The 27,827-nt window shown below is 46.2% G+C and overlaps 1 long non-coding RNA gene across 1 annotated transcript; it reads right to left on the reverse strand.

Annotated features, from left to right (window-relative positions):
- Nucleotides 1-23,107: 23,107 nt before the first annotated feature.
- LOC128103366 (uncharacterized) lies at nt 23,108-27,280 on the reverse strand. The gene is made up of 3 exons (XR_008215680.1): nt 27,106-27,280; nt 24,324-24,391; nt 23,108-23,195 (listed from the first exon to the last, which is right to left on the reverse strand). It is a non-coding gene; the product is annotated as an uncharacterized LOC128103366 (long non-coding RNA).
- Nucleotides 27,281-27,827: the final 547 nt, after the last annotated feature.

Genomic DNA, 27,827 nt, shown 5'->3' on the forward strand with positions numbered 1-27,827 from the left:
CTAGCCTCTGAGGAGTCAGCACCAGCTGTTACCCACGCCCTTGGAAAAATGCCTTTCCTCTCAAGTGCAGTCAACACACTTGTCTGGGAAAGTCATTCTGTATCCCTAATCGTTAAGAAACAAGTAAACTATTTTCAGCGTCATTAAAACAAGAAAGACTATTATTAGCTTTCTATCACTATGTAACAAACTACCACGGATCTGACGACTTAACACACATGTATTTTCTTAGTTTTTGTGCGTCCGACACTGAGATACCATTTAGTGGTGTTCTCTGCCATCAAGGTGTTCAGAAAGCGACACTCAGATCTAGAGACAGGATTTGGAATATCAGCTTTGCAAGTTCACTTGAACTGTTGGTGGAACTCACTGTTTGTGGTACAAAGACTGGAATCTACAGACTTCCTGGCTGTCAGATGGAGACTGCCCTATTCTCCCAGAGGCAGCTGCTTGCTGCCATGAAGGCTTTTCAGTGTGGCTGCTTACCTCACTGAGCCAGCAATGTCCTAGAGGGGCCTGGCAAGCTAGATGGAAGCCTGTATACCATAACACAACCATAGAAGGGGTATTCTATCACTATTGGTTAAAAGCATGGAAAAAGCCATACCCGTGCTCAAAGGACGAGAATTGTACAAAAGTGTAAAAGAGATTAGGATCGCCGGGCGGTGGTGGCGCACGCCTTTAATCCCAGCACTCGGGAGGCAGAGCCAGGCGGAACTCAGTGAGTTAGAGGCCAGCCTGGGCTACCAAGTGAGTTCCAGGAGAGGCGCAAAGCTACACAGAGAAACCCTGTCTCGAAAAACCAAAAAAAAAAAAGAGAGAGAGAGAGATTAGGATCATGGGAAGATCTCTTTTTCTCTTTTCTGGTGCTTTGGAATCAAACCCGATGCCTATGCATTTTAGGCAAGTGCTGGAGCACTGAGCTGTCCCTAACTCGTGGGAAGGCATCTCAGGCCATCAGCTCCTCACCCCCTCTCTCCTGGCTGCAAGGTGAGCCTCATTGGTTCAAAGATAACTCATCTTGTTGCCGTGATCGGTTTAGGAGTGAGCACCGACCCAGTTCTGGCTACTGTGGTGGGGGTAGTCTGGGCAACTCCTTAAGCACTTCCTGTTCCTAAGATGAAGCTAACTAACTTATATTCTCTCCCTTCCATCCCAAGACGCTTCCGTGTTCGGCTGGAACTTAGGCTGGAACTTGGACTCTACACCAATCATTTTGCTATCAGGGTGAAATCAGCACTAAGGTTAGTAGAGCAGAAATATGGAAAGGACTTGGGTTGCTGATGTCACCATTTGTCCCCTGAATTAACTATATGTAAAACCATTCAGTTTCACTTTGAGTAGAGTTTGCTGTTCTTTGCCGCAAATTGCTCCTTGGCACAGAAGGACTCTCCAAAGACACAAACGTGTGGAACCCATAGTGCCTGAACAGAAAATCCAGGTCCACCAATGAGACGAACTGGTCTTGCTGTCCCATGGTCAAGAACTGGAATACAGACAGCATCAGGACTCTGCAGTGTGCAAGCCGCTCTTGCTGCACGCAATCAGGCTTGCCTGTTTCCCGGGAGCCAGCGCACTCTTGTCCAAATGGTCATTCCCTTGTCTGGGGGCAGAATGGTCATAGCAACTAAATGGAAAGGTACTGCGTTAAGCGAAGCAGCAAAGTTAGTGCTATTGGACTAGGAAAACTCATCCCTTTCAATTCTTTGAGGAAAAGGGAGAAACTCAGGTTTATTGGGTGCCTTCAAAGCAGCAGCTGTGTTCTGGGACCCATAGGCTTCCGATCAACCTTTGGAATACTGCAACACGTAAAAGCTGTGTTGCTGATCAAAGAATGCTTCCAGGGTAAATCACACACTCCTGCCATTCAGCATCATTCTTTGTTTTAGGCCAAGAGTAACATAAAATAATGTACTCTGGTCAGTGGAACCAGAACCCATGACATGCAAATGTTCTACCCACCCAGCAGCAAAGAGAGCTGGAGTCTTCTAATTGCGTACGAGTAAAGATTATTAAACTCACAGGTCACTTGCAGAGACCTAATCCCTTTTAGTGTCATTATCTCTGTGTCACATGGGACTCAGAAACTTCCATGCCACCCAGTTGAACTACCCTGTTGCCAGAAGCAAATGCATTGAGGATGAATTCCAATCATGGTCTCTTGTTCGCGAAGCCTTTCACTATCTAGTTATCCCATTGTCGCTTCTGAAAGGGTGGCAATCATGCATCTTTGTCCCTTGCACCCAGGGGAGGGTGAAGTGTCACATATACACAGGCCTGTGTTTCTGCCTGGAGTGGAATAAGCATGCTGTCCAACAAGACAGTTCAGATTCTTAGGGACAGTTTGAAGAGCAAGGAGGAAACTACTAATTGCTTGTTGGTTCAGGAGAAATGTTATCTCTATCGACTAAGAACTTTCGATGTTGGAAAATGCAAACTATGTGGCACAACTTGTTCGCCACTTTGGCCTTGCATTAGCAGGCGACAGCAAAATACATCGCACAAGGGTAATTCTGGTCAAGGCAACCACCAGGAGCACTTCACATCGCATGGGGTCCCAGCAAGCCAAAGCGCTGGGTCAGTCTATGGTGAATTTCCCACGGGTTGTCAAGAGTTTTTGCATCTATGGCTGTGATTAGTGATGTCTTCTTATTTTTATTTGGAGGATGTGAATATTTGTTTATTTAATAATCAATGCAGGCAAATAGAAAAAAAAATCCAAACTGTTTTGAAGTTTCCGCTAGCCTCAAAACTTCAGGCATTCAAGTCCCCTCCCCAAAGACAACGCTCCTAATAATTTGCACAAACACACCACATGCAGAGCCTTGACCACACCTAGGGAGCACTGTACATTTTGTTTAGTGTTGGGTCTGTTTCCTTTTTCCTCATATAGCTATAGTGCGATGTAGCCAGTCCCTGTGCGTGGGCATTCAGTTAGCTTTTATATTTCCGCCCCCCATAGGATTATGCAAATAATACTCTTGTGTTAATAAAGCCTTTGTCCATTTTGGCAAGTGTAACTGAAGGATGCATTACTGCAATTGCTGAGCCAAAAGGAGAACTCATTTTCATTTCGGGGACTGCAACCTAATAGCTTTCCCAAAAGGCTGGACATGTGTTTTCCTTGTCCAGTCAGTGGCAAATATGCCTGTCTCTCTACAAAGTCACCGGCTCAGGGTGTTATCCGGCTTCTCATCTCTCTCAATCTGATAGGTACAGACGGTATCTCCTGTAGTTTCGATTGCCTTTTTCTCATTATGAGATTGATCAGGAGCTGCTCTCTTTAAAGTTCTTATTTTGTTCCTGGTTTTAATCTTAAAGTACCCTAAATTCTCTTAGCAGTAGGTAGGGTTTGGATCTTAAATCTAGATGGATTTACATAATGGGTTTATGAAAGGCAGGGAGAGTAAGTCAAAGGGGATCATACTAAGCCAAAGGCCTCTCCCGCTGGGTGCAGCCCATCCCTGACCCCTCTCCCTTTGCAGGGCATGCCCAGATCTGCTGCTTATCAAGTATCCACACACCAGCCCTGGCCATACCTCAGTCTGAGAAGCTGCTTGGGATCCGAAGGTAGGATTAGCTGATGGGAGGTGGTTGACTCAGGGAAGATCAGTGAGTAAATGGTCCCTATCCATGACCCTTCCTGAATGTCGCCCCAGGATGGATCTGACCACTGTTTCTCCACCACCTGTGACCACGGTATGATATGGGCAAAGAGAAGAGTACATTTCACTTTTGCGTCTTTTTCTAACCACTGTGCACACTCCTCTGCTGTCTCCTCTTACCCTTTGCAATTTATGGTGAGGTGGGGACTGTTAGTACCCTTTTGCCAGATAAGGACACTAAGATTCAAACAACTCATGTAAACTATCTTGGTGTCTTACACCCAGTGAATCAAAGAGCTGACTTCAAGCTTGGGTGACTGACTCAAACGCGGAGCCCTACGGCTGTGTCTTAAGACGTGTGCAGGACCTCAGCATCTCCACCCTGAGAGAGACCAGAATGGCAGGAGATGCCTCCTAGGCCACCTCCTGGGGAGGTCTGACTGATCCACCAGACCCTCTGTGAGAGCAAAGGTCTGACCCTTCCTAACCTGGGTCTTTCATGTCAGCGCCTTGCTGAAGGCTTTCAGCATCCCAGAACATGGCATATTCTGCCAAATTATGAATAAAGCCAGAATTGGGACCTCAGCTGGTCTGACTTCAAATCTTGTGCTCCTATGACCCCTATGCCCTAAAATGAAGAATTTTTCCTAATAGGGTAGAGTCTGGTCCTACAGTGTTATCTGGACAGAGAAAGTGAGTCTGAAGACCTCACCACAGTCCATCTGGAGTTTATCAGCCTTCTTTCCAGGGTAGAATTACAGTAAACGATTATCTACAGATCTGGAGCCAGCAGGGACTTTGAAGGTCCCAATTGCCAAGAGGGGTTAGGCGGGGGAGGGGTGGGAGGTCCAGGAGATGAAAAGAAGGCCCAAGCATCTTATCTTCCTGCTGAAGCCAAGCAGGCTGGCCTGGCCAGAGGGAAATTCCCTGTGTGTGAGGCAGACAGGACTACATGCAGGAGGCACCTGAGTGCGCCCTCCGCTCTCTTCCTTGTCCTCTCTCCTTTGTCTTGATTTAATTTTTCATCCATCCACCCATTTACCCACTCCATCTTTCAGCCTGTTGGTTATAGTGGCTATCATGTTCTGAGTTCTTACCTTGGGCTCTCTCAATGAATATTCACAATGACACTCAGCAAAAGGTGCCCAAGTTAGCCCCATTTTTCACCCAGGTAAATAATTCTAGGCCCCAATAGGTTAAGAGATGGATGACTCCAGCATCTCACAGCTGGCAAATGGCTCTCTCCTCTTCTCTTCATGGCTATTCACTCACTCAGTCTCCATCTACCTAATACTTGTTGACTTCAACCCTTCCTTCTTCTTCTGCACTCCTCTTCACTGATGTATGTGTAGGTGTGAGTGTCTGTTACAGGGATGTTCATGTGCAGAGGCCAGAGGACAAGCTGGGAATTGCTGTTAGCCTTCTTTGAGATGGCCTCTCACTGGCCTGGAGCACACCAAGTAGACTAGACTGGCTGTCTCCACATTTCTAATACCGGAATTACAAATGTGTGTCCTTATAAGCATGCCCAGCTTTTACTTTTTTGTACATGTATGCTGAGGATCAAACTCAGGTCCTCGGCAAGTATTTTACCAAAAGAACCACGCCCCTCTTCCTGACTCCACCGTTTGGTGTTGTTAAACAGTAGCTGCAAGACCACTATGTAGGGCAGGCTGGCTTCGAACTTGTGTCAACCCTTCTGCCTCAGCTTTCCAAATGTTTGGGTTTCAGATATTTTTTTAGCTTCTTTTTTTTTCTTAAAAATTTATTTATTTTCTGGTGGGGAAATGTGGGTGTGAACTCAGGCACCCTCAGATGTCAGAAGGTCCCCTGGAACTGAGGTTACAGATGGTGGGGCTTGCCTGAAGTAGTATGTGGTGGGAACCTGTTTTAATTAGGGTTACCATTGCTGTGATGAAACACCATGGCCAAAAGCAATGTGGGGAGGAAAGGGTTTATTTGGCTTTTGCTTCCACATCACTGTTCATCACTGAAGGAAGTCAGGACAGGTCAGGAACCTGGAGGCAGATACTGATGCAGAGCTCCTGGAGGACTGTTTACTGGCTTGCTCCTTATGGCATGCTCAGCCTACTTTCTTATAAACCCAGTACCACCACTTCAGGAGTGACATTACCCACAATGGGCTGGGCCCTCCCATATCAATCACTAATTAAGAAAAGGCTGGATGTGGCAGCCCAGTAAGAGGAAGAGGGTCCTAAAAGAAGGCAAAAGAATAAGAAACAGCTCACGCTGTTAGGAGTCCCCCCAAAACACCAAGCTACCTAACTGTCACGTATGTGCCGCGGACCTAGGTCCGACCCGTGCAGGCTCCCTGGGCGTCAGCTCCGTCTCTTTGAGTCCCTCTGAGACCAGGTTAGTTGCATCTGTGGTTTTTCTTGTGGTATCCTTGACCCCTCTGACTTCTACAATCCTTCCTCCCCCACTTCCTCAGGGTTCCCAGAGCTCCCCTAATATTTGTCTGTGGGTCTCTGTATCTTCTCCATTAGCCTTAATAGGATGGCATGTACCTGGTCTTATTGCAACTTGATGGGCCATGTTTTGTTGAAAGCCCTGGGAGGCGTGCCTTTTTCTGAAGGGAAGTGGAGGAGGAATGGATCTGGGGGAAAGGGTCCGAGAGAAGAGGAAGGAAGGGAAACTGCAGTCGGGATGTAATGTATGAAAGAAGAAGGAAAGAGAGAGAGAGAGAGAGAGAGAGAGAGAGAGAGAGAGAGAGAGAGAGGAAGGAAGGAAGAAAGAAGGAAAGAAGGAGAGAGAGAAGAAGAAGGAGGAGGAGGAAGGAAGGAAGAAAGAAAAAGAGAAAGAGAGGAAGAATTTTTAAAAGAAAGGACACGCCCCACAAGCTTGTCTACAGTCATGTGTTAGGGCGGCACTTTCTCACTGGAGGCTCCCTCCTCGCTGCTCACTACAGCTTGTGTCAAGCTGACATAAAGCAGTCAGCCCAGCACCACCTCTGGGCCCTCTGCAAGAGCAGTATGCGGCTGACCTCCCCAGCTCTCACACTTGGCTTCTTATATTCCCTTTCTATCCCTTCCTCTCTTTTCCTTCTTCCTGAGCCTACAATGTCCCCATAGAGTCACCCAGCAGTCTCTGGAGAAAGGACTTCTGGGATCATCCCTACTCAACCCCTCAAATGGAGCTGCTGATCTGTTTCTTAGGCCTGGTCCTTCCTGCATTTCCAGCGTTCTGAGCATCTGCTTCTGACAATGTCTCAGCCAAGTACCTTGAGTTGGTGTGAGAATCTGAATGGCTTGGGGACTGAGCTGTGGCTCTAGCCCAGAGCAAGGCTGTCCCCACCTCTGCCGGCTGTCCTTCCCCCTTCACCAAACGTCAGTGAGGGTCTGTGCTGACAGCTGAGTCTCAACCTTCCCAGATACCCGAAGCCTCTCCCTTGACGTGAAGCCTTCTTCTGCTAGAGACCTTCCCCTTCTAGGAGGTGGAACTGGGGATCAAAGAATTCGTGTCCACAACCTGGGCTCTATTCCTATCCAGCCTCACTCATCTCTTCTCCTAGCACCTGTCACAGACTGGCATTGATTAAGACTAAGAAGAGCAGGTGTAATGACATTACACCTTCATTCTCTACAGCTCGCTCACTGCAGGAGACTGCATAGTGACTATAATAGTCCATCTTTACACAGCTCGCATTTCCATTCGGGAAATTACCCCTCCCTTCTAGGTACAGTTATGATGTGACTGTCACCCAAGTACTTGTCCCTTGGGGATTATGCGAGGGACATATGTAGCTTGGACAATCAAGTTCCCTTTTCTTGGGCTTGTCATAAGAAGCCAAATGGAGGGGAAAAAAACCAGAAACACACAGAGGACCACTTCTTCCCAGCACAGCCCTCCAGCAGGTCTGGCTTTCTACATCCCAGCGCTCTCCCACTTTCTGTACTTTTCCAAGTCTGTTTCCCATCCACTCTGCGAGCTATCCATCATCCTTCATTGTTTCTTGTCCTTAGTTAGCCTGTGAATGGCTTCTGTCAGTGCTTACAAATAACAAGTCCTAAATGATGCCCCAAGGCTTTGTTCCAAATACACTGCCTTGCTAATGGTCTTGATTGTTCTAGGGCAAGGACTCTCTCTCCACTGCCCTGGCACCAGGGAGCCCTACCCACCTCCTCCATTAGGGGGATCATCTCTGGGTCTACTGGCTTACATAGTGGGTATAGAATATGTGTGGGAGGACCTGAAGTGACCACTCTTTTCCATTTACTGTAGCCCGGGAGTCATTCACTTTTGTAACATTTACAACAAAGTAAAAATGTTGGACATTAAAGAGATCCTCAGGTAAATTCTACATTTCAGTCGTGTTTCTCATGCCTTTGTCCCATCTCCAAGAATCCAGGCTGTATCACCTGTGTCAAAGTGTTTCAAAGTGCTCAACTTTACACATGTTTTCCATTCTTATCTTTCTGTCTTCATACCTGGTACTTACTGGGAGATTTGAGATGTTTCTGAGGCCATAAACAAGAAAGGGGAAATGGACACTGAGTGAGGGGGTTTGGATGGCTGGGATTCGGGTGAGGACTGAGGCTGTGCTGTGGTGCCTCTCCTAAGGGGGTGTTCCCTGCACATCAGCTACTTTTGAAAAGTCTGCTGCTACCCCATTAGCTCTCAGAGCCGGTCTTCGGAGTCCATCAGTTGTTGCCCCTAGTTCATAGACTAGCAATCAGGGACTTCAAGAGGAAGTTGTCCCAAGATGCATTGCTAGGAGGAGAGTTAGAAGCCATCACAGTCTTCACACACAGGCAAGTTCAGTGTGTGGGGGTGGGGGATAGCCAGAGTGCAGACAGGGCGTGTGAAGCCAATAGTGACGTGGAGGCCTAATGCATATAGACTGCGTGGTCGGCATTCTATTTTCTCGATCACACTTAAGCCTCCCAGAGGCCCTGCTTCACTGGAGAGACTTACCCAGTGTCACGGAATGAAAGAATGAGTGGATCCTGAGGCAAGCTCTGTGCATTTCACTGTTGTGGGGCCACACCCCAAGTGGGAACCCCATTTTTTTTTGCAAGGATTTGAACAGTATGACCTTCCCCCTGGTAATTAGTGGATTCGTGCCCTTTCTTCTCACCACTCTACCAAGATTCCCAGCAAGATCTGCAGCCCCACCCAGCCTGACATGGCTGAAACCCCATCAGGGGAATGTCAACCTAAAGTAGCCCAAGGTTCAAGGGAAGGTTTACAGAATCTCCCAAAGGTGACAGACTCTTTATGGTTGAAGAATGAGTCACAGATGTGCCCTGAGGACGCTGTCAGTCATGTCATCAGATGACTTAGACTCATGGAATTGGAAGAGCACAGAACACGCCACAGGAGAACCGGGAGACGAAGGCCTGGGCTCTGGGCTCTGGGCTCTGGGCTTGGACTCCTGGCTTAGAATCTGGCCCAGTGTCTTGCTGTGAAGGAATCTTGGCCAGAAAACCTTCCACCATTTTCTAACTTGAGGATCTCCCGGAATCACTACATCCAAAAGCAAGGGCACACGGGAAACGTAAGTGGTGCCACGAGCCTGAACAGCAGCCGTTACCATCCTGAAAGTCAATGAAGAAGTAAGGGGGGCCCACGGCTGAAGCTGCTCTGTGTCACATCTCACAGGCTACATGGATAGACACACGTGAAAAGCACGTCCGGGTGGGGGCAAAGTGAGCAGGGGGCAGGTGCCAGGGCACGGGTGGAGCAAGGGTAATTAAGTTTGGGGCAAAATATCCCAAGTGCAGGTAAGTACAACACAAACAAAACTCCCACAAGCTGAGTGAGGCCACATCCTGGAAACATCTAGAACATTTCTGATGAACCAACAGCTTAGGTTGTGCCAAACAAACTTTGGTGGCTATGATCAAGGTCACAATTTTCACGTCCATCTGCCTTCTTTCCTTTAAAATAACTCTGTCACCCATTTTCTAAACATAAAGGCACGTATTCAAAATGAAACTGTATATATATTTACCGAGAATGTGAAATTGAAGGGCTAGGGTATAAGCTTAGCTTGCAGCAGACCCTGGTCCATCCACAGCACGACACCAGTAACAAAGCAGAAATACTAACAACAAACAGAACCAGGGGAGGTAACAGAAACAAACTAGTGACAACCTGACTTCCTCCCTAGCTACTCAGAGAGACCAGCATTAAATAGAGACGTGGTGTTAGCAACACCCCCAAACTGTAAGAATACAGTAAGGGGTCTGGGAAATGATCTAAGACCTCAGGTTGAAAGAGGGAAGTGGGATACAACACAATTCACCCCCTCCTCAAGCAGCCAAGCTCAGGAGGCCCCTGGAGCATGCCCCGCTTCATGATCTCTCCATGATTACAGATTCCCCCCCCCTCCCCAGATTGACCTTTCTAATTTTACAGGTTATTCAGTGTGTGTGTGTGGCTTTGTAGTCATTGTTTCTGATTCGATCTGTGTTCCAGGAGCCATTATCTCTACCTCCTTAATAGCTTTACAAGCAAAATATTTGAGTGGGTTAGAGAGCAAGAAACGGGCAAGTCCTAGCGCTGATTCACAGCACATTCCGGGCAAACCCCAAGCCCTGCTAAAAGCCATGCAGATGCCAGCCTCTCCCCTGGCTGCTCTCTAGAGAAGCAGTGGCCACATGCTGTCTCACAGATGACAGCACGCTGCCTTCTTTTATTCATGTATTCCCTCATCCAATGCATTTCCCAGTGGGGCCCTTCTGTGCTAAACCTTGTTCTGGGTGCCTGTGGGGGAACCAGGAACAGCCAGCACTTTGTTCTGCTTGGGATGGCAAGCATTCAGTTCTGTTGCAAGGAAATCACTGGGGTCATGATGCTCTCAGTGTTTGATGGTGGCAATTTAATAAATGAGAAAGTAACATTAGGCTCACACCTCTGTTGAGATGACATGTGTGCTGAGTGGCCAGAAGGAGCCAGCTCACAGAAAATTCCAGAAGCAGCCTGTTCTTATTGTTGTCATAGAGCAGAACTATCTCTGTACTTCCATCAGAGGAGGCAACAAATGGATAACGGTGCCCACACGAGGACAGTGGGGACAGACAGGTGGCAGGGACAGGAAGGGTTTGGTGTCAGACATGTCAGATTTGAAATGTTGTATTCACATTTCCCTTAACAAACTCATAAATTGGGCATGATTGGTGTCTGCTGTGTGTTAGGCAGGGAAACTGAGGCTTGGAGAGGCCACCCAGGCTGTGAAGAGGCAGTGTTGAGATGTAATTGTGAGTGAGAATGCCAGCCTGGTCCCTGAGGTCCTCTGCTACAGCAGAAGCTCAGGTAACACCCCGAATATATCTTACTTGCCCTCCTTGGGTTTTGCTAATGAAGGCTCCCAAGGGTGAGATTTCACCCACAAACTTGGCCCTCTGGCCTCAAAAACCATCTGAAGATTTGATAATAAAGTATTTATGGTTTCAATGGTAGCGATGGATTAACGTGTTCTCTCTGCCCTACTTTAGATGGATACAGCCTCTCTGTTTCTCCCCATCCCTACCTCTGCCTAAGACCCTGGGTCCTTCTCTCCACTGCACCACACTCTGGTTTATGAGTCTGGCTTTGGTACCCCAGTGCCATGGCACACACCGTCTACTGGCAGAGCCCAGCCAGCAAGGACTGACAGAGGGATGGAGTTACCGTCCCTTGCTAGGGCACTCTCCTGCCCTTGGATACCATCATTTCTGGAAACAGTAGAAAAATGTTTCTAAAAGCTGGTCCAAGGCCAAGGCTAGCAGGTCAGGCCTGGGTCTTAGTTACATCTCCCCCAAGTCCTTAACTTGGGGCAAGTTCTCAAACTCAGTTTTCTGTGACATGAAAACAATGGTAGTCCCTACGTTATAAATAGGAGGGAAGGAAAGGCGTCATTGAAACAGCGTCCGTGGAACAATGTGGGTTTCATGAGTCTCATGGTAGTTCCATCTGCCAAACAGAATGGAGCATTGCTGATTAATTGATCCCCAGCACAAAACTAAAGAAAGAGAGCAGAATTGGGGGTGGGTGGGGGAGAGGGAAAGGGGAAGAACTGTGGAAGAAAGACCTAAATCATGACAGTGTGCTTAGAGCAATTGGTTCTGAATCCTCCCCCCTCCCCACTCCTGGGTTAAAACTTTTGGGGGAGAGCATTTTCTCATCATTTCTCTTTTATTTTTCTCAAAATAAGAAGACAAGTCCAAGACTGGTAAATATTTTCAAAACAATTTCACACTGGACTCTGCAGCTTTCTCTGGGGGATTTCAAAGTCCCAGTGTGTCTTCCGAGTGTGTCCTGCACTCCTGAGTCAACAACAACAACAAATGTGGCGAGGCTGGATACATGCAAAGCTTCAGAGAGTAAGATGAGCAAGGCAAATGTCCACTTAATGAATATGCTAATTTAGGCGTGTGATTTAGACGCGATCGTTTATAATTTTATAATATTCATAGAGAAACATCCCTTTTCCCAGTTATTCATCGCCTGAAATGGCTCTAACTCAGTCCTTAACTCCTGGAGTATCTAGTGCAGAGAGCTGACTTCTGCAACAATCCAGACCCTCTCTCACCTCCCTCTGAGCATGCTGACATCAGGGCTTCAAGCTCCCACGTCTGAGGCTGTGGCTGCCAACAGATCCACGTCCCCTTTGCATGACATGAGCACAGACCGGATTGTATGCCTGCTCTGGGTGTGTGTGTCTTCGTGCCCTCCACAAAAGAACCATGCAGCATTGCTTTTCAGGCAGGGCTTTAAAAGGCTTATTTGCCATGACATCCAGCACTTGTAATTCGAGGTCATAGCCTGAGGAAGAATTGCTAAATCTGTGTAAAACGTCTCTGCCTTTTTTCCCTTGCAGATTCTGTCAGATTATCTCTTTAAGAATTCTAAACCCGTGATGTTTGAGGTGGCTTTAGACTAATGTACATTCCCCAAGCATCTCTTTGTTGTTTGATAGAAAGCAATTGAGAGGTCCTCAAGAATTGGAGCGCTCCGTCAAAGCTCACTGCAAAAGACGGCTCACTCTTTTCTAAAGGGCGTTTAGGAAGGAAGGAAACTTGGGGTTGCATTCACTCCTGTCCAATAAAGAGAACCATTTTAACAAGGCCAAGCCATGACCCAGGTGTTCTTCCACCTGGTGCTCATCCTCATCCTCCCGGGGAATCGACTGGGGCTCAAGGAGAAGAAGCGAGAACCAAGAACAGGCGAGGCTCAGGGCCGCGGTTCGCTGAGGCTCCGCCCACTCACCCCTTCTCTGCCACTAACCAATTCTGCACACATTAGGCCAAGTGCAGGCAGGGCCCTGCTTGTGCACCATCAGTTAGGAAAGAGCTCAGTGCTTAAATAGCAATCACTATTGTGCAGGTAAGAATGGTGCAGTCCAAGGATGAAGATGTGCAAGAACTGTACATTCAGGCCTACAGAACCCAGGAGAAGGAAGCTCGGGGTTTTTGTGCATGGCCACTGGGCAGTTTGTGAGGGAGCTGTGTCAGCAAAGCCATGGCTAGAGTCAAGGTGAGAGTCATGAGGAACAGAGGGTATGTGGGAACCGGTAGAAAGCAGAGCAGAGTTGGCCTCTGTATGTGTGGGGGTAGCATCCAAAACCTTGATCTGAAATTATGGGGGAGGAAAGCATGACATCTGTGCTGAGCACACATAGTCTTTTCCCTGTCACTCCCAGTAACGAACTCTAACAATTACTTGCCTAGTGTCTGCATTGTGGAGATTCCTATAGATAATCTAGAGGTGTGTGCGGAGGATGGCCATTGGTTATGTAAAGATATTGTGTGCTTTCGTAGTGTGGACCTTAAGCAGTCTCACATAGTCTCTGTCTCTTTCCTTCTGTCTCTCTGTCTGTCTGTTTTTGTTTGTCTCTCTTTCTGTTAGTCTTTGACTCTGTTGGTTGTCTGTCTGTCTGTCTCTCATCTGTCTCTGTGTCTCTCTCTCCGTCTTCAAACTACACAGTGGAAACTGGATCTTCAGCTCCTCCCTGCTGCACGTGGCACAGTGCCCTCCCATCTTGCCCTATCCTTCCTTCTTCCAGTAGAAAACCTTCACTACTTTTTTTCCTTTTCCTTTCATTGCCTGGGATTAACTCTAGGCCTGGGCCTGCTAAGCACACACCTGCTGCTTGCAGATCTGTATCGCAAGAGCCTTCCCTGACACCACTGAACTGTCCTAGAAATGAATACAGATACAAAACATGCGGTGAAACTGAGGTAAGGCTATTGGGGTGGCTTTCCTATGGAAGTACAACCTGACACCTCTCTCTGGAGACTCTGGGTTTTTCTACTCCAATAAAGGGGCAAGCAGTGAGAGCCATTCCCAGGGACCCTGCCCAGATCTTACGGCTGGTGCCACACCTACACGCTGATCCTACATGATGTGGCTGACAGACAACCTGGCCACGAGCAAGAAGGTTGATCTGTTAATTGGGCAAAGTGATGATGGGTTGGAAATGAAAATTCCCAGTTGTTGTTGTCAAGTATTATTAATTTTGAAGTGACTTTGAGTGATTAAGCAATTGGCTGTGATTTTTTGAGCATCTTCTCATAAGGCTACAGAGATGGCTCAGAAGATCTGAGTTCGGAGTACCAGAACACAGGTAAAAGCCAGGAGTGGGAACTCATGGCTGTGACTCCAGTACTGGGAAGGTTGAGACGAAAGGATGCTGAGGGCTTGCTGGCCAAAATGATGAGCTCCAGGTTTTTTCATTTTGTGCCAAAAAAAAAAAAACTATATGGAGAATGTTAGGGGGAGATACCCCAAAAGAACCTCTGGCTTCCACACACGTATGCACAGGCAATATACATACACATACATGTGTACACATGCACACACACACACACACACACACACACACACACAAAGAGAGACACACACAAAGAATCTGGCTGTGATTTGGACGTAAAATATCCCCCAAAGATTGATTTGTTTGAACACTTGTTCCCTAGCTAGTGATACTCTTTGGGAGGTGGTAGAACCGTTTGACAGTGAGGATCCAGCTGAGAGAAGTTAGTCTCTGGGAAAACAGCCTTGAAGTTTAAAGCCTGGCCTTTTTGCCCTTTCTGGTCCTTTAAGATGTGACTGACAGCTGACATAGCTTCGACCATGCCTGGTCTGCCATGATGAACTATATCCTCTTGAACCACAAGCCAAATCAACCTCTCCTACCTTAAATTGTGTCTTGACGGGTATTTAGTGAAAGCAATGAAAAGGTGATATAGAAATTGGGTGCCAGGAGTGGGGTTGTGGCTGTGATGCACCTGAGTGCATGGCTTATAGGCCTTTGGAACAAGTTTAGGAGAAGAACATGGAAGAGTTTGGAACTGTGGGCTAGTGAAGCCTTAATGCTATAAGTAGAGCTTAGTGGATGTTCTGGTGGGAGCCCAGAAGACCAGAACACTGAGAGAAGTGCTAACTGTGAAGGTGAGGTTCATGACATTTCAAAGAGGAATGAGCACCCCATTGGGAATTAGAGTGAAGGTGTTCATATTACTTCCTAGCCATGGAACTGGATGAATTCCACCTATGTTCTGATTTCAAAAGTCATAGATTAAGTTGTTTGACACAGGACATTTCAAGGCAGCATAGCATCCAGGCTAAGCTGTGTTTACTGCTCATTGCTCTTAGACTCACAGTGATAGAAAAAGATGTGAAAAATGCAGGCTGGGAAATGTGTTGGGTCCCCTGGAACTGGAGTTACAGATAGCTGTGAACTGCCATGTGCGTGCTGGGAACAGAGCCCAGGTCCTCTAAAAAAAACTTCCAATGCTCTTAACTGATATATCAGCTGTCTCTCTGGCCCTAACTTTGGACCTTTGAACAGTATTGAAACTGCTAAGACTATGGAGACTTTTGAAGTTAAACTAAATTCATTTTGCAATGTGAGATGGCCACAAACTTCTGGGGGACAAGAGCAGAATGCTATGGTTTGGATGTAAAATGTTCCTCACAGTTCATGTAATAGAACACTTGGTTCCAAGATGATGGTCCTCTTCGAAGACGTTGTGGGACACTTGAGAGGTGGAAGACCAGCTGGAGGAAGTAGACTCCTGGGGCAGGAGGATGGGTCTTGAGGCTGATAGCAGGGTTCTGTTTTCTGTCCTATTTCTGTTTCCTGGCTTGCTGATATTTGACCAAGCTGCTGCCTGATGCTCCTTCTGCTACAGAACCACCCATCATGATGGACCATGACCTCTCAAACTCTGATCAAAAATAAACCTTTCCTGGGGCTGGAGAGGTGACCCAGAAGTCAAGGGCACTTGTTGCTCTTGCAGGAGAGCTGGATTCAGCTCCTAGCATTCATATTAAGCAGCTCACATCTACCAGTAACTCCAGCTCCAGAGGATCCAATTCCCCCTCTGGCCTCTGAGAACACTACACATACATATCCATATAAAATAAAAGTAAGTATTTTTAAATAAATAAATACCCCCCTTTATATTTCCTCATGCCAGGTAATTGGTCATAGTGATTTAAAAGGTAATTAATAAAAATCCTGACACAGGCTGTTTATTCCTTGAGGAATTTTTGATTATAGTCTATCTTCAGGGGGACATCCTACATAAACTTTCTATAGCCTATATTACATATTCCATTCATTCATTAATGTTAGCAGGGTGTGATGGCTCATGCTTATAATCCAGGCTTTTGGGAGGCTGAAGCAGAAGGATTGCCATGAGTTTGAGGCTAGGCTGAGCTAGCATATTCTAGGACAGCCAGGGCTACCAAGTGAGACTCTGTAGTTTAGTGGCAGATCTCTTGTCTACCATGTGGAAGGCCCTGCATCCAGTCCCCGCACTAGAAAAAAGGTACTTTCATGAGAGGACCATTATATAGTGCAATAAAAAAAAAAAAGTCATGGAGAGAGGCAAAATCAAAGAGAAGTGTGACCTGAGAGGTGGCAGTTAGGCAAAACAGAAGACACTTAAATGCCCTGAGTGAGCCACACTCACATGCAACACTCAGGCATCCCATACCTCAGAAGAAGGGGTGATGCAGCCAAGACTGTCACAGAACAACCTGGGCATGTTTGAGGGCAGTGAGGCAACCAGACGGTACCACAGTGAAGCCGTGAGAAGAAGGTAGGCCCGTGAGGCAGCCAGACGGTACCAAAGTGAAGCCGTGAGCAGAAGGTAGGCCCTAGCCACATGCTGGAAGGAGGAACCAGGGTCTGATAGCACTAGGGTTGGCAGACTACAGGCAGGCCTTGTTTTGATCTAAGTACAATGAAAAGTCATCGAGGAGCTGGCGTGACCCAAGTTCTACTGGAAGGGAGACCCTCTGCGTGTACATGGAGAGTAGCCTAGAACGGAAGGAAGGTGGGCAAGAGAGGAAGGCAGGGACCATTAGAGAGCCAGCACGACGTGTCCTCTCCAGCAGCCTGTAGCTGAAGTGAGAGGCCAGGTCTGTGAGAGCGATTTCATACAAAACAGCGGTTTCATACAAAACATCTCAAGTGTTCCCTGTAGTTTTTACTCAAGGCAGGAACTATGATTCCTGTTTTGCAAACAGCATGAATCTCAAGCATCCCCAAGTATACTTTATATGTAAACATTTGATATTTTATCAAAAGAGGCAATTGTCTTTAAATATGAGATAATTTTTGTTGAAGATTTCTTTTGTTAAGATTTATTTTTATTTTATGTGTGTGAAAGAGTGTTCACTGACATGTGCACCGTGTGTATGAAGTACCCATGGAGGCCGGAAGAAGGCATCACATCCTCTGGAGCCAGAGTCACAGATGGTTTTGAGCCACCCTGTGGGCGCTGGGAACTGAACCTGGGTCCTCTGCAAGAGCAATGAGTGCTCTTAGCCTCTGAGCCATCTCACCAGCTCCAACAAATGATCTGTCTTAACCAACCAAACGGGACAATGAACCTTTTCCAAAGGCTGGAAACGTTGGGGTTTTATCTCCTAGTTCCCCTCTTGAGATGAATCTAAAGGGGCAGGAAAGATGGCTCAGTGGTTAAGAACACTGGGTGCTATTGTGGAGGACCTCAGTTCGATTCTCACCGCCCACATGGAGACTCACACGTATCTGTTATTCCAGTTCTAGGGGATCTGATGCCTTCTTCTGGCTTCTGCTGGTACCAGACACACATGTATGCAGACGAAGCACCCATACATATAAAATAAAAATACAATTTTAAAAGATGAAAATAAAGAATTTTTATCTCAGAAATAAAATAGAGAAAGAAGAAAGGAAAATAAAAGTATAATGAGGGCCACCATCGTCCTGCCTCTCTACCTACGTGCTCTTAGCCCTTCTACACAGATGAAGGCAGGGCCCTCATAGGCAGACACAGTATTTCTCAAAGATGATCTCATGCAATGCATACTATTTTACAACATTCTGCTGTTTCCTTATGTGACAGGCTTGGAACCCAGGGCTGTGCCTATAGCTCTACAACTATACCACACTCCAGTCCTCTCTAACTCACAATTGCCTTCAAAGATGTGATTTAAACTGTACGGTCAAGCTTTGAGCACTTAGAGTGTTCTGTTTTTAATCAATATTTATCTTGTCTCAATTCTTTCATATGACAGTGAAGACAATAACTTATTAAAACATATTAGAAATAAATATGGCACTAGAAAATTCTAGGGGAAAAAGAACAGAAATGTTGCAAAGATAAATTTGCAACTGCTAGCTATCAGAGATAATAAAATGTTTGTTTGGGTCAAATTTCCCTTTTAGACCTTCAGCTTTCATCTAAATCGTACATTTGATCAAATTCACTTTGTGCAAGCCCCTGTTTAACTGGGCCAAAAGAGGATGGATCTGTGTTCACTCACCCTGTTAAGACTTGACCTCGACTCAGGTTCACAACAGAGCTGGGCAGGCTCAAGTCAGCCCTTGTCTAATGGAAAGGTACCCTGAGAGTCGGTCAACAGCACGAGACAAACACAACAAGTACAGCAGATAGCAGAGCCCCCGAAAACACCCGCTTCCCCGGCCACACCCCACTCCAGACACTGATTGCTAACAAGGGAGCACTAACATCATCAGGCTTACAATAAAGTCTTTGCTGATTCTGAAACTTTCATTCTTCAACCAAAGCAGGTGTGTCCTGAAGTACAGTTCCAGCTGCTTTGTTTTGTTCTAACAACTGGTTTATCATTATTGGAAGATCTTTAAAGTAATGCTGTGGTACTGTGCAGAGAATTTTTTCATCACCTGTGTGTGATCTTGATTGATCATATGTACAGTCATGGGAAATGATAAAATTAAATATAGTAAGCAAGGGAGAAAGAAGGAATAATGTGGTGTGAGTTTCGTCCACTGTACTCTGGAAACATTAATTCAAATGAAAAAATGTAATTCTTTTTTTGGGGGGGGTTTTGAGACAGGGTTTCTCCGTGTAGTTTTGGTGCCTGTTCTGGATCTCACTCTGTAGACCAGGCTGGCCTAGAACTCACAGAGATCCACCTGGCTCTGCCTCCCGAGTGCTGGGATTAAAGGCATATGCCACCGCCGCCTAGCGGAAAAATGTAATTCTGTCAAATGTTGGGGCAACAATTTGACAGAAGGCTCCCATGGAAAGGAGGGAAATGTTTGGGGGCCAGGCAGTGATTAGAGGGTGATATGTGTACACGAGGGTGTAGCTGCATCTGTCTCAGCAGGTTAAGAGCAGATAAATAGAGAGGCAGGACGATGGGGGCTCTCTTTGTGTTTTCTTTTTTTCTTTCTCCAAGTTACTATTTCTGAGATGAGAATACATTCATGTATCTTCTGGAGAGACGGCTCAGTGGTTAAGAGTGCACACTGGTTCACATGGGGGTCCTGGGTCCTTGACTCTGTCTTGGATAATTGCATAAGCATGTGTCCATATAGTTCCTAGGGTCATATACTAAGCTGGCCGCAGGGAACACTGTGTGCAAAGCTGGACCCCAAGAAGCAGACACTCTAGAACAGGAAACCAGGCAAACTAAACCAGAGCTTCAATACAAGGCACTTCCTGGGTATCAAGATTTATGTGTCCCTCCGTCTCTAGACTCTAAAATGATCATAAGACTTCTAGAAGCATTGCTGTAGACAATTAAAAAGGCTAATATATGTAAAAGAGACTTTGAGTAACAGTGACATTTAAGATATGGATAAATAATAAACACGGCACAGTACACATCTTGTTATAGGAAAATGAAACAACGGAAGTCCATACTCCTTTCAACTTCTCTGTCCCCACAAATACGTCAGAGGTCTTTGGCTGCTCGACGGACACCAAGTGCCATGCATGCCATTTTCCTGTGTAGTCCACAGCAGCAGGGACGTGTCCTCGTCCCTGGTCTGCAGATGGTGAAACCGTGGCTCCGAGAGGTCACACGACACTTGCCCAAGGTCACTCAGCTAACAAATTGGGATTAGAGCCAAATCCATCTGACTCCAAAGGCCTTGGACTTGCCACTGAAGATCCCTGACAGCCCACAGCTGCTGTGCAGGGAGGCTTCAGGCTACCGTTCACTTGAGGAACACAGTGGCCACCATGTGCTGAGCAGGCGCCGCCAGCCCTGATTTCCACTAAGTCTCACAGGTTAAGCAGCAAGTCACATATCCCTCCCTCTCAAGCCCACAGCCTTGAAGGGTTTCTACCAAAGTCTTGAAAACCGAAGCAGTTAGCCTCAACTTCCTCGTGAGCTGGGGTGGTCAGTTTCAGCAGATAAAACTACAGAAGGCTGAGTTCGATTTTAATTTCAGTTTCAGAGGAAAAACAATTTTTGAGACAGTACTTCACTACGTAGACCTGACTGGTCCAGAACTCACAGAGATCCCCCTGCCTCCCTCTTATGAATTAGGACTAAAGATATGGGCCACCACACCCAGAGAGGAAAAATCAGTGTGTGTGCGTGTGTGTGTGGGGGGGGTGTATGTGTGTGGGGGTGTGTGTATGCGTGTGTGTGTATGTGTGTGTGAGTGTTTGTGCGTGTGTGTACGTGTGCTGTCTGTGTCAGTGTTTTGTACATATGTGGTTTGTATGTGTGCATGCATGTCCATCTCATGCATGTGTAGAAGTATGTATGGAGGAAGCAGGAAGTGCACAGACACTGAATGTCTGTCTCCATCACTCTCTACTTTATTTATTTACAGGAGCAGTATCTCTCTCTGAACTTGGAGCTCACCAGTTTGGTTAATCTGCCTACCCAGCTCAATTCAGAGATTCCAAAGTGCTGGGATTATGGGTGGCCCACTGCAGCCTGCTTGGTTTATACATGGGTTTTCAAGACCTAAACTCCGGCCCTCACTCTTAAATGGCAAGCACTGTTTCCAATGAGCCATCTCCCTAGACATAATTTTTAAAATACCAGTATATCCTGCATAATGTCTGAAGGCCCAGCATTTGGTTTTATTTAGCAGTCAAGATCTGACCTGACTTCCGAGCCTGGCTGGGGGCAGAGCTCTGGCTAAGACTTGGTGGAGGGGGAAGCAGAGGGAATTAAACAGTTTATGCGAATCTTTATCTGAGTCTGGCAGGAGTTTAGCTTCCGGATTAATTCCTCTCTCACTCCAACTCTGAGGAAGAAGTAAAGGTTCACACCTGCTTCCCAGGAGAAAGTGGAAGTGGACACTCAGTTGGAGAGCAGTTATTTCCTCTTCTTTCTCACAGGAGGAGTAACAAATGCAGGAATTGTCAGAGACTTTTGGATATTTCCTTTGGCCCTTGAGTGTGTGCACAGAGGGAACTATGTTCTAAGTGCAGCTGTGAATTACAAGAATGGCGGGAAAGGCCAGCGGAGAGGGACGCACAGGCACAAAGCGTCAGGGTGGTGTGTGCAGAAAGCCGAGGCCTTTGTGTATATGTTCAGACTACAGCTAGAGCCTCTGGTGTCCACAAGAGAAGCTTTGGAAGTGGAAGAGAAGCCTGTCTAGAGATATCGGGCCTCGGATGTCAGGCTGTGGGTCTGAATTCTACCCTGAAGACAATGGAGTCCCTGAGGGATCTCCAGCAAGGGAGTAGCCTGCCTGATAATGATTTGATTTCTCTGTATTTGGTTATCAGGGATCATGAACTACTTTCCTGTCCTGGCTACTTACATTTCTTCTGTTTTGAAACCCCAGTGGTGCAGTGCATCAGAACTCAGGACATCTCTTCCCTTTCCTCATTAACCATCATAATCTTGGAGAAGGGGGTGGCTAGTCCATTGCATTTTTACCACACCCCTCATTTTTCTTTTTAATCATAGAAATGTTAAAAGTCAAAACCTACTTCTGAATTTTACATAAGCACATGCACATTCACATTTACAATTTCTTTTTGTTGCCAGACATTGGACCAGAGGCCTCATGCATTCAAGGCAAGCACACCCTGCCATGAACTATGTGTCTAATGTCATGTGTAGATTCTTTTGTCATCCTGGTCTTCAGAGAGAATAACTCAGGCATATTATTGATAAACATAAATTTGCATAAAAAGCAAATAAGCCCACATATATACTCTACTTTAAATAACAGCTTCTAGCGTTTTTTTTTAACTTGCATATGAAATGTTTCTTATACTTAACTCTATAATTCATCTGGAATTCATTCTGAAGTATGTTAGAAGTGTTCTCTCATTCTTCCTCAGTGCCTGTGCTGACTAAATCCACGTCTTACTGCTACCATATCTTCCTTCTCGTAGAGTGGGCTTCCTATGCAGGTCTCAGAAGAATTACTCTGGTCTTACACTGTGTGTTCATTCCTGTGCAAATCCCACACCATTTCTATTACTGTCACTTACAAATTCATTTTAACCTCCAAATCTCCTGATTCAACTGCGAATCAGAGGCTGGGGAGATGGCTCATTGGGTAGAGTGCTTTTCGTGCAGGCATGAGGACGCAAGCTTGAAGCCTCAGCATCCATGTGAAAGCTGGACATGATGGAGAACACCTATAACCCTGGTTCTGAGAGGAGCAAAGATGAATAGATCCCAGGAGCTCGCTCACCAGACATCGGACTGAAAAGGTGAACTTTAAATTCAGTGAGTGACCTTGTCTCAAAAACTAAAATGAAAAAGGGATAGAGAAAGACACCTGTCATCAACCTCTGGCCTCTAGACATGCATGCACAGGCAAGTACACCCATGTACACATGTACACACACACACACACACACACTGCAAACATAAAAATAAAAATAACTTAAAGTGTTGGATTCTATGAAAAATCCCCCTGATATTTTTTAGTAGGCACATCATTCACCTCCCTTGTTCTAACCTACAGAAAACATCATGACATTGATGAAATTATCCTTATCCTACAAATGAGGTAGGTGGGGTTGAAGTATAGCTCAGTGGCAGAGCACAAGCTTGGTGTACATAAGACCCTGGGTTCAGTCCCCAGCAACATGTATCATAATAACACAAATGGAAACTAAGATTGGGAGAAGTCTCCTCTGTGCCTAAAACACACACACACACACACACACACACACACACACACACACACACACACACACACACACACACACACACTCACTGCTTCTTCCTTGCAACTCAAATGTTTCAATGTTCAGAATGCTCTGTGAATTCAAAAGCAAGGAAATTGGAGACCTACTTACCTTTACCAAGCATACATTGAGCACTTGCTGTATGTCTGGTACCAGGGACAAGGATGGACAAGACACAATGCCTACTCTGGTGGTCTTCCTGTGGATAATAACAGCATGGTACATTGTTATCTCCAAGTAATAGTTCCTTACATTGTGCACTTACACACCAGATGTTGTTTTAAGTTATTCACTTACATCTTCTCTCTGTGTTCTCCAAGGGAGCATGTGAAGTTTGGAGACTGTCGCACACATCTACTTTGCATACAAGAGCACCAAGGCTCTTGCCCAATATGGCCAAGTTGCAAAGGGGCCAATCTAACACAATGAAGCCTGGCTCAGAGCATGAGCACCAGCAGGAGCTGGGCCACTGTAAGAATGAGCATGGGAAGCCTGTGGGTCCCAGAGGAGCTACCTCATGAAGCCAAGGCATTCTCCCTGATGGTGGCTTGAGTCAGGAATGCAGTGGGCAGAATGGACAGAAAGAATGGGCTTCTAGGCCTAATGACCATCTTCTGCAAAGCATTAGGCGGGTAGAAGGTCCAGGATGCGGATAAAGAATCTTGACTGTGATCGCTAGTGTTTACTGGGTATCTGTTCAAGGTCAAGTGTTTCCCTGGGCTTTCTGAGCACAGTAACTGTCAGCAGCCTCATGCAAATGGTAATAGCTCATTTTACAGATCAGAAATGTGGGGTGCTGGAGACTAAAGTCACTTCACCCCAGCTTACAGGTGGTAAGAAGCACAGCCAGAAATGCACATAGAGAAAGACACATTTTTTTTAAAAAAAAAAAAAAAAGGTCTCAAGAACCATTTTGAGTTGTAAACCCATAAAACTAGAAAATCAATACAGAGTGTGGGCTCACAGTCATGGTTGGATTTACAATGAACCTGAGCAACAGGTGATGTTCACCCTTATCTGTGTCCTTAACCGGGATGCACACTGGGCTCCTATGGTCTCGTCTGAACACCATTACTAACTCACTGAGGAGGTTGGCATTTTTCCCATTTTGCAAATGAGAAAATGAAGGCTCTGAGGAAAGAAGTAAGGTTTTCATCAGTAGAGAGTGAGAGAGGCAGAATCAGAACTGGTGTGTACCTAGTATGAAAGGCCAGTTGTCCTACTTCAGTGGAGGAAATGGTACGTACACACACACACACACACACACACACACACACACACACACACACACACGCTCATGCACATGCCAGTGGGTTTCAATTCTCACCTGTGAAGGAGTAAGGGCTCCCCAGCCACCGTGAAAGGTCACCTCCTGATAGTAATTAAAATGGAGAGCTGAGAAAAGATGAACCATTACAAAGCATTCCTGGCATTCTTGCCCACGGCAGTGACAATATTAACTTTCACTTGGGGACATCAATAGGAGATCTGCATCAGGGTTTGAGAAACCCCCTCAGTTTCCCCCCTCTGTGTTGGGAAATCTCTGTCCTCCATGTCCAGATACCCACGGCTTGGGCCAGCACACTGAAAGGCTGGTCCCAGACCCAGGCTACCATGTGAACACTACCCATCTGGAACGAATTTGGGCACCAAAGACCGTAATCATTTGTGATCCTGAGAACACACACCAGAGGCAGTTCACTGGGGACTTTAAAGACAAACCAAGAAGAGCCAGACTGAGCCAAGCATGTAAACACATAAAAAGTTTGCATGAGAGTATTAGGGGGGAAAGCAGTGTGGGAAAAGCCAAGAAGAGACCTGGGGGAAGCTGGCTGCACAGAGGTGGGGTCTCCGTTCTGCTGGATGGCATGGTCACGGCTCAGCTTGCCACACAAAATCATTGGTCCAAGTGGCTTAGATGGGGTTTGCCAAGCAGCTGAGGTCCCTCAGATGGATGGAGTAAATATGTTGGTCAAAATCAACATCAATTTCAGTGTATGTGTGTATTTAGTTGGACCCAGCCAGACCCAGATATGTAGGTGAGCAAACATGTCAACTGAAGTATAAATACATGAAAAAATGCATCTTTTTTCATAGAAACAAAAATGAGAATTTGCTATTCCATATCAAACAACTTCAGTGGGAAATAATAATATCAAAGGTTAGTAAAAATGTCAAGAAAGGGGAACACATCAGTCTGGCTGTTGGTCGGGTTTAGTTACACTTGCCTGGTTGAAAAGTTTTCTTAGGCTTTGACTCCAGTGCCCATATAGTTTGGGTGAAAGCCAGAAACCATTAAGACATACAGCAGCTACAGCAAAGGTCAGTTGGAGATACAGACACAGGTTTTGCATCGACAATCAAGAACATTATACATAATCACAGAAAAGTATTTTTTTGCTAGAATGTAAAAGAATTGGCTTACGAAATAGTATTTGAGCTATGCTTGCGATAGTGGAAATATGTATCTGCAAATAGACAGAGACAAAAAAGAAACAGACCAGAATGGGACCAGTAAGGCTAACTTCTGATGTTTCAGTGGATACAATATTTGTGTAAGAAAGAAAAAATCGTACTCGTAAAAAAATGACTGCACTCTGATCGTATCAAGGGTCAAATTCCTTATGGGCTAGAGCGCTATTCAGAACTTCAGGGAAGCTCCACTAACTCTTCCAACGACTGCTGAGAGACCATCAAATGTTACAATAACAGTAACAAGAGGCCGGGGAGTCAATGGGACTTCCAATTTTACCAAGTTAACTCCCAGGACATAACGAGCATTAAGACAATCTGGCCCAACAAGACCAAATATAGAAGAGACCGACCAAGTCACACCGCGTTTGCCAACCTAGTATGGGCAATCCCAGCACGCACCCCACGGCTGGCTTTTCCTCCTGGGAGCACTTGTGTAGAGGGCTGGCACAAGCCACAGAAGAGAAGATGGCTGCTTCCGGCACCAGACTGGAAGCTTCTCATCTCTGACCTGCCTCCTGTCATGTCCTTACGCACATTTCCTAATGGAAGAAGAGGTGGTGACCACACACACTGCCAGCACAGACGATCCTTAGGACGGGAACTGAATGTATGTGTCGTCCTTACCACATAGCTAAAGCCTGCCTGTGTGTGAGGTCTCCTTCAGAAGCATGTCTTTTTTTTTTTTTTTTTTTTTTTTTTTTGGAGCTGAGGATCGAACCCAGGGCCTTGTGCTTGCTAGGCAAGCGCTCTACCACTAAGCTAAATCCCCAACCCCCAGAAGCATGTCATTTTTACACCTTACGTTTTTAAGCTAAATCCAGTACTCTAATTTAGATTCTGTTTCACTGCACTGTGAGGTCACAGTCTCTCCTGAAGCAGAGACCTGTGTCCCGAATTAAGCCAGAGTCTCTATAATGCTGTCATCATCACAGGCCTCAAAACACTTACTTACCTTCCCATGGCCAGTTACAACTACGTTATTCAGTCATATTCTAGAAGCCAGAAACCTAAAATCAGTTTCACCAGGCTAAGGTCAAGAATTCACACGGCCAGGCTTCCCACCTTCATTCCTCCTCTAGCTCCTGGTGCTGCTAGCAATCCTTAGTGGCCACAGTACCTTCTTCTCTTCTGGGCCCAGCCTCCCCCCTCCTCTTTATTATAGGCCACAGTAGTGGCATTTAAAGCTCTCTAAAATAATCTCCTCATCTAAGAGCTGTGATGTAACTGCATCTGCAGAATCCTTCTTGCTGTATAAGGCAATGTTTCCTGGTTCTGGGATTTGAAATACAGATAGATGGGCTGGGTGGGGGAGGGGAGCTACAATGCAAATTAAAGACGGAATTGATTGCGCGTTTCCTAGAAGTGGTACGTGAGCCTTTTCTGTTCCCAAGAAACCTCTTGGGGCATAAGCTTACCCGCTCATCTGGCCTCTTTTCAACATTGTGTCCTCTAGACTAGACTGTTTGGGGAACTGGCGATATAGACATGGGTAAAACTAGCCTTGCCCTGAGTATTTTAGAGCCCAGGATGGAATGATAGTTAAGTAAACAACAATAATTTGCTATTTCCTGTGCCAAAATAAAATGAAGAAAGTATTGTGACAGCCAGCTGCGGGAAAATCCAGAGACACTCACCATGACTGTGGTCATTTCCAAAGAGTGTGCCAAACAGGCCAAGGAGGCACAGGAGACACTGCCACGGCCTAGAAGACCACCTGGGAATGAGACAGAAGCAAGTATCATGTAGCCTGTGGTAAATGGGAGAGAGGGCTAGCAGGCTGGCCAGTAAGGCTGCCTCTAAAGGTCTGTATGTCTGTCTCATGTAGTAGTTGGGGGTCATGCAGTCAAGTGAACTGAAACATGTTCCCACAGGGAAGAGCAAGCAGAAAAACACATTCTACTGTCTAGAGACCTTCAAAAGATGGCCCTTCTAACAGAATTCCCTCCCCACCAGCAGCTACGAGTGGAGCGCTCCTTCTCGTGGCTGAAAGTAATGGTCCCCAAAGAGAACAGGGTACCTCTAGGACACCAGAGGAGACCTCCTGCATAGGAGTCTCTCTTAGAGAAGAAAATTGTCCAGGTTGATAATATGGTCACAGTCACTTTCCAGACAGCACACAGGCTGCTTCCCTGGGATGGGTTCCAGTCATCTCCCGATGACACCAGTGATGGTTCCTTCACCTCAAGGCCACCTATATTAATCTGTCTCCCATCGCTGTAACCAAATGTCCACAAGCTGCATGCTTATGAAAAAAGAGATTGATGCACTTCACAGTTTGGGAGACACACTCCCCTGTCAAGGACCCCTTGGTTGTATCACACATGGCAGATATGTATCACACATATCAAAGAAGGAC

Source organism: Peromyscus californicus, unplaced genomic scaffold (assembly GCF_007827085.1).
Source record: "Peromyscus californicus insignis strain IS unplaced genomic scaffold, ASM782708v3 Scaffold_8__1_contigs__length_139910024, whole genome shotgun sequence".
Taxonomy (NCBI): Eukaryota; Metazoa; Chordata; class Mammalia; order Rodentia; family Cricetidae; genus Peromyscus; species Peromyscus californicus.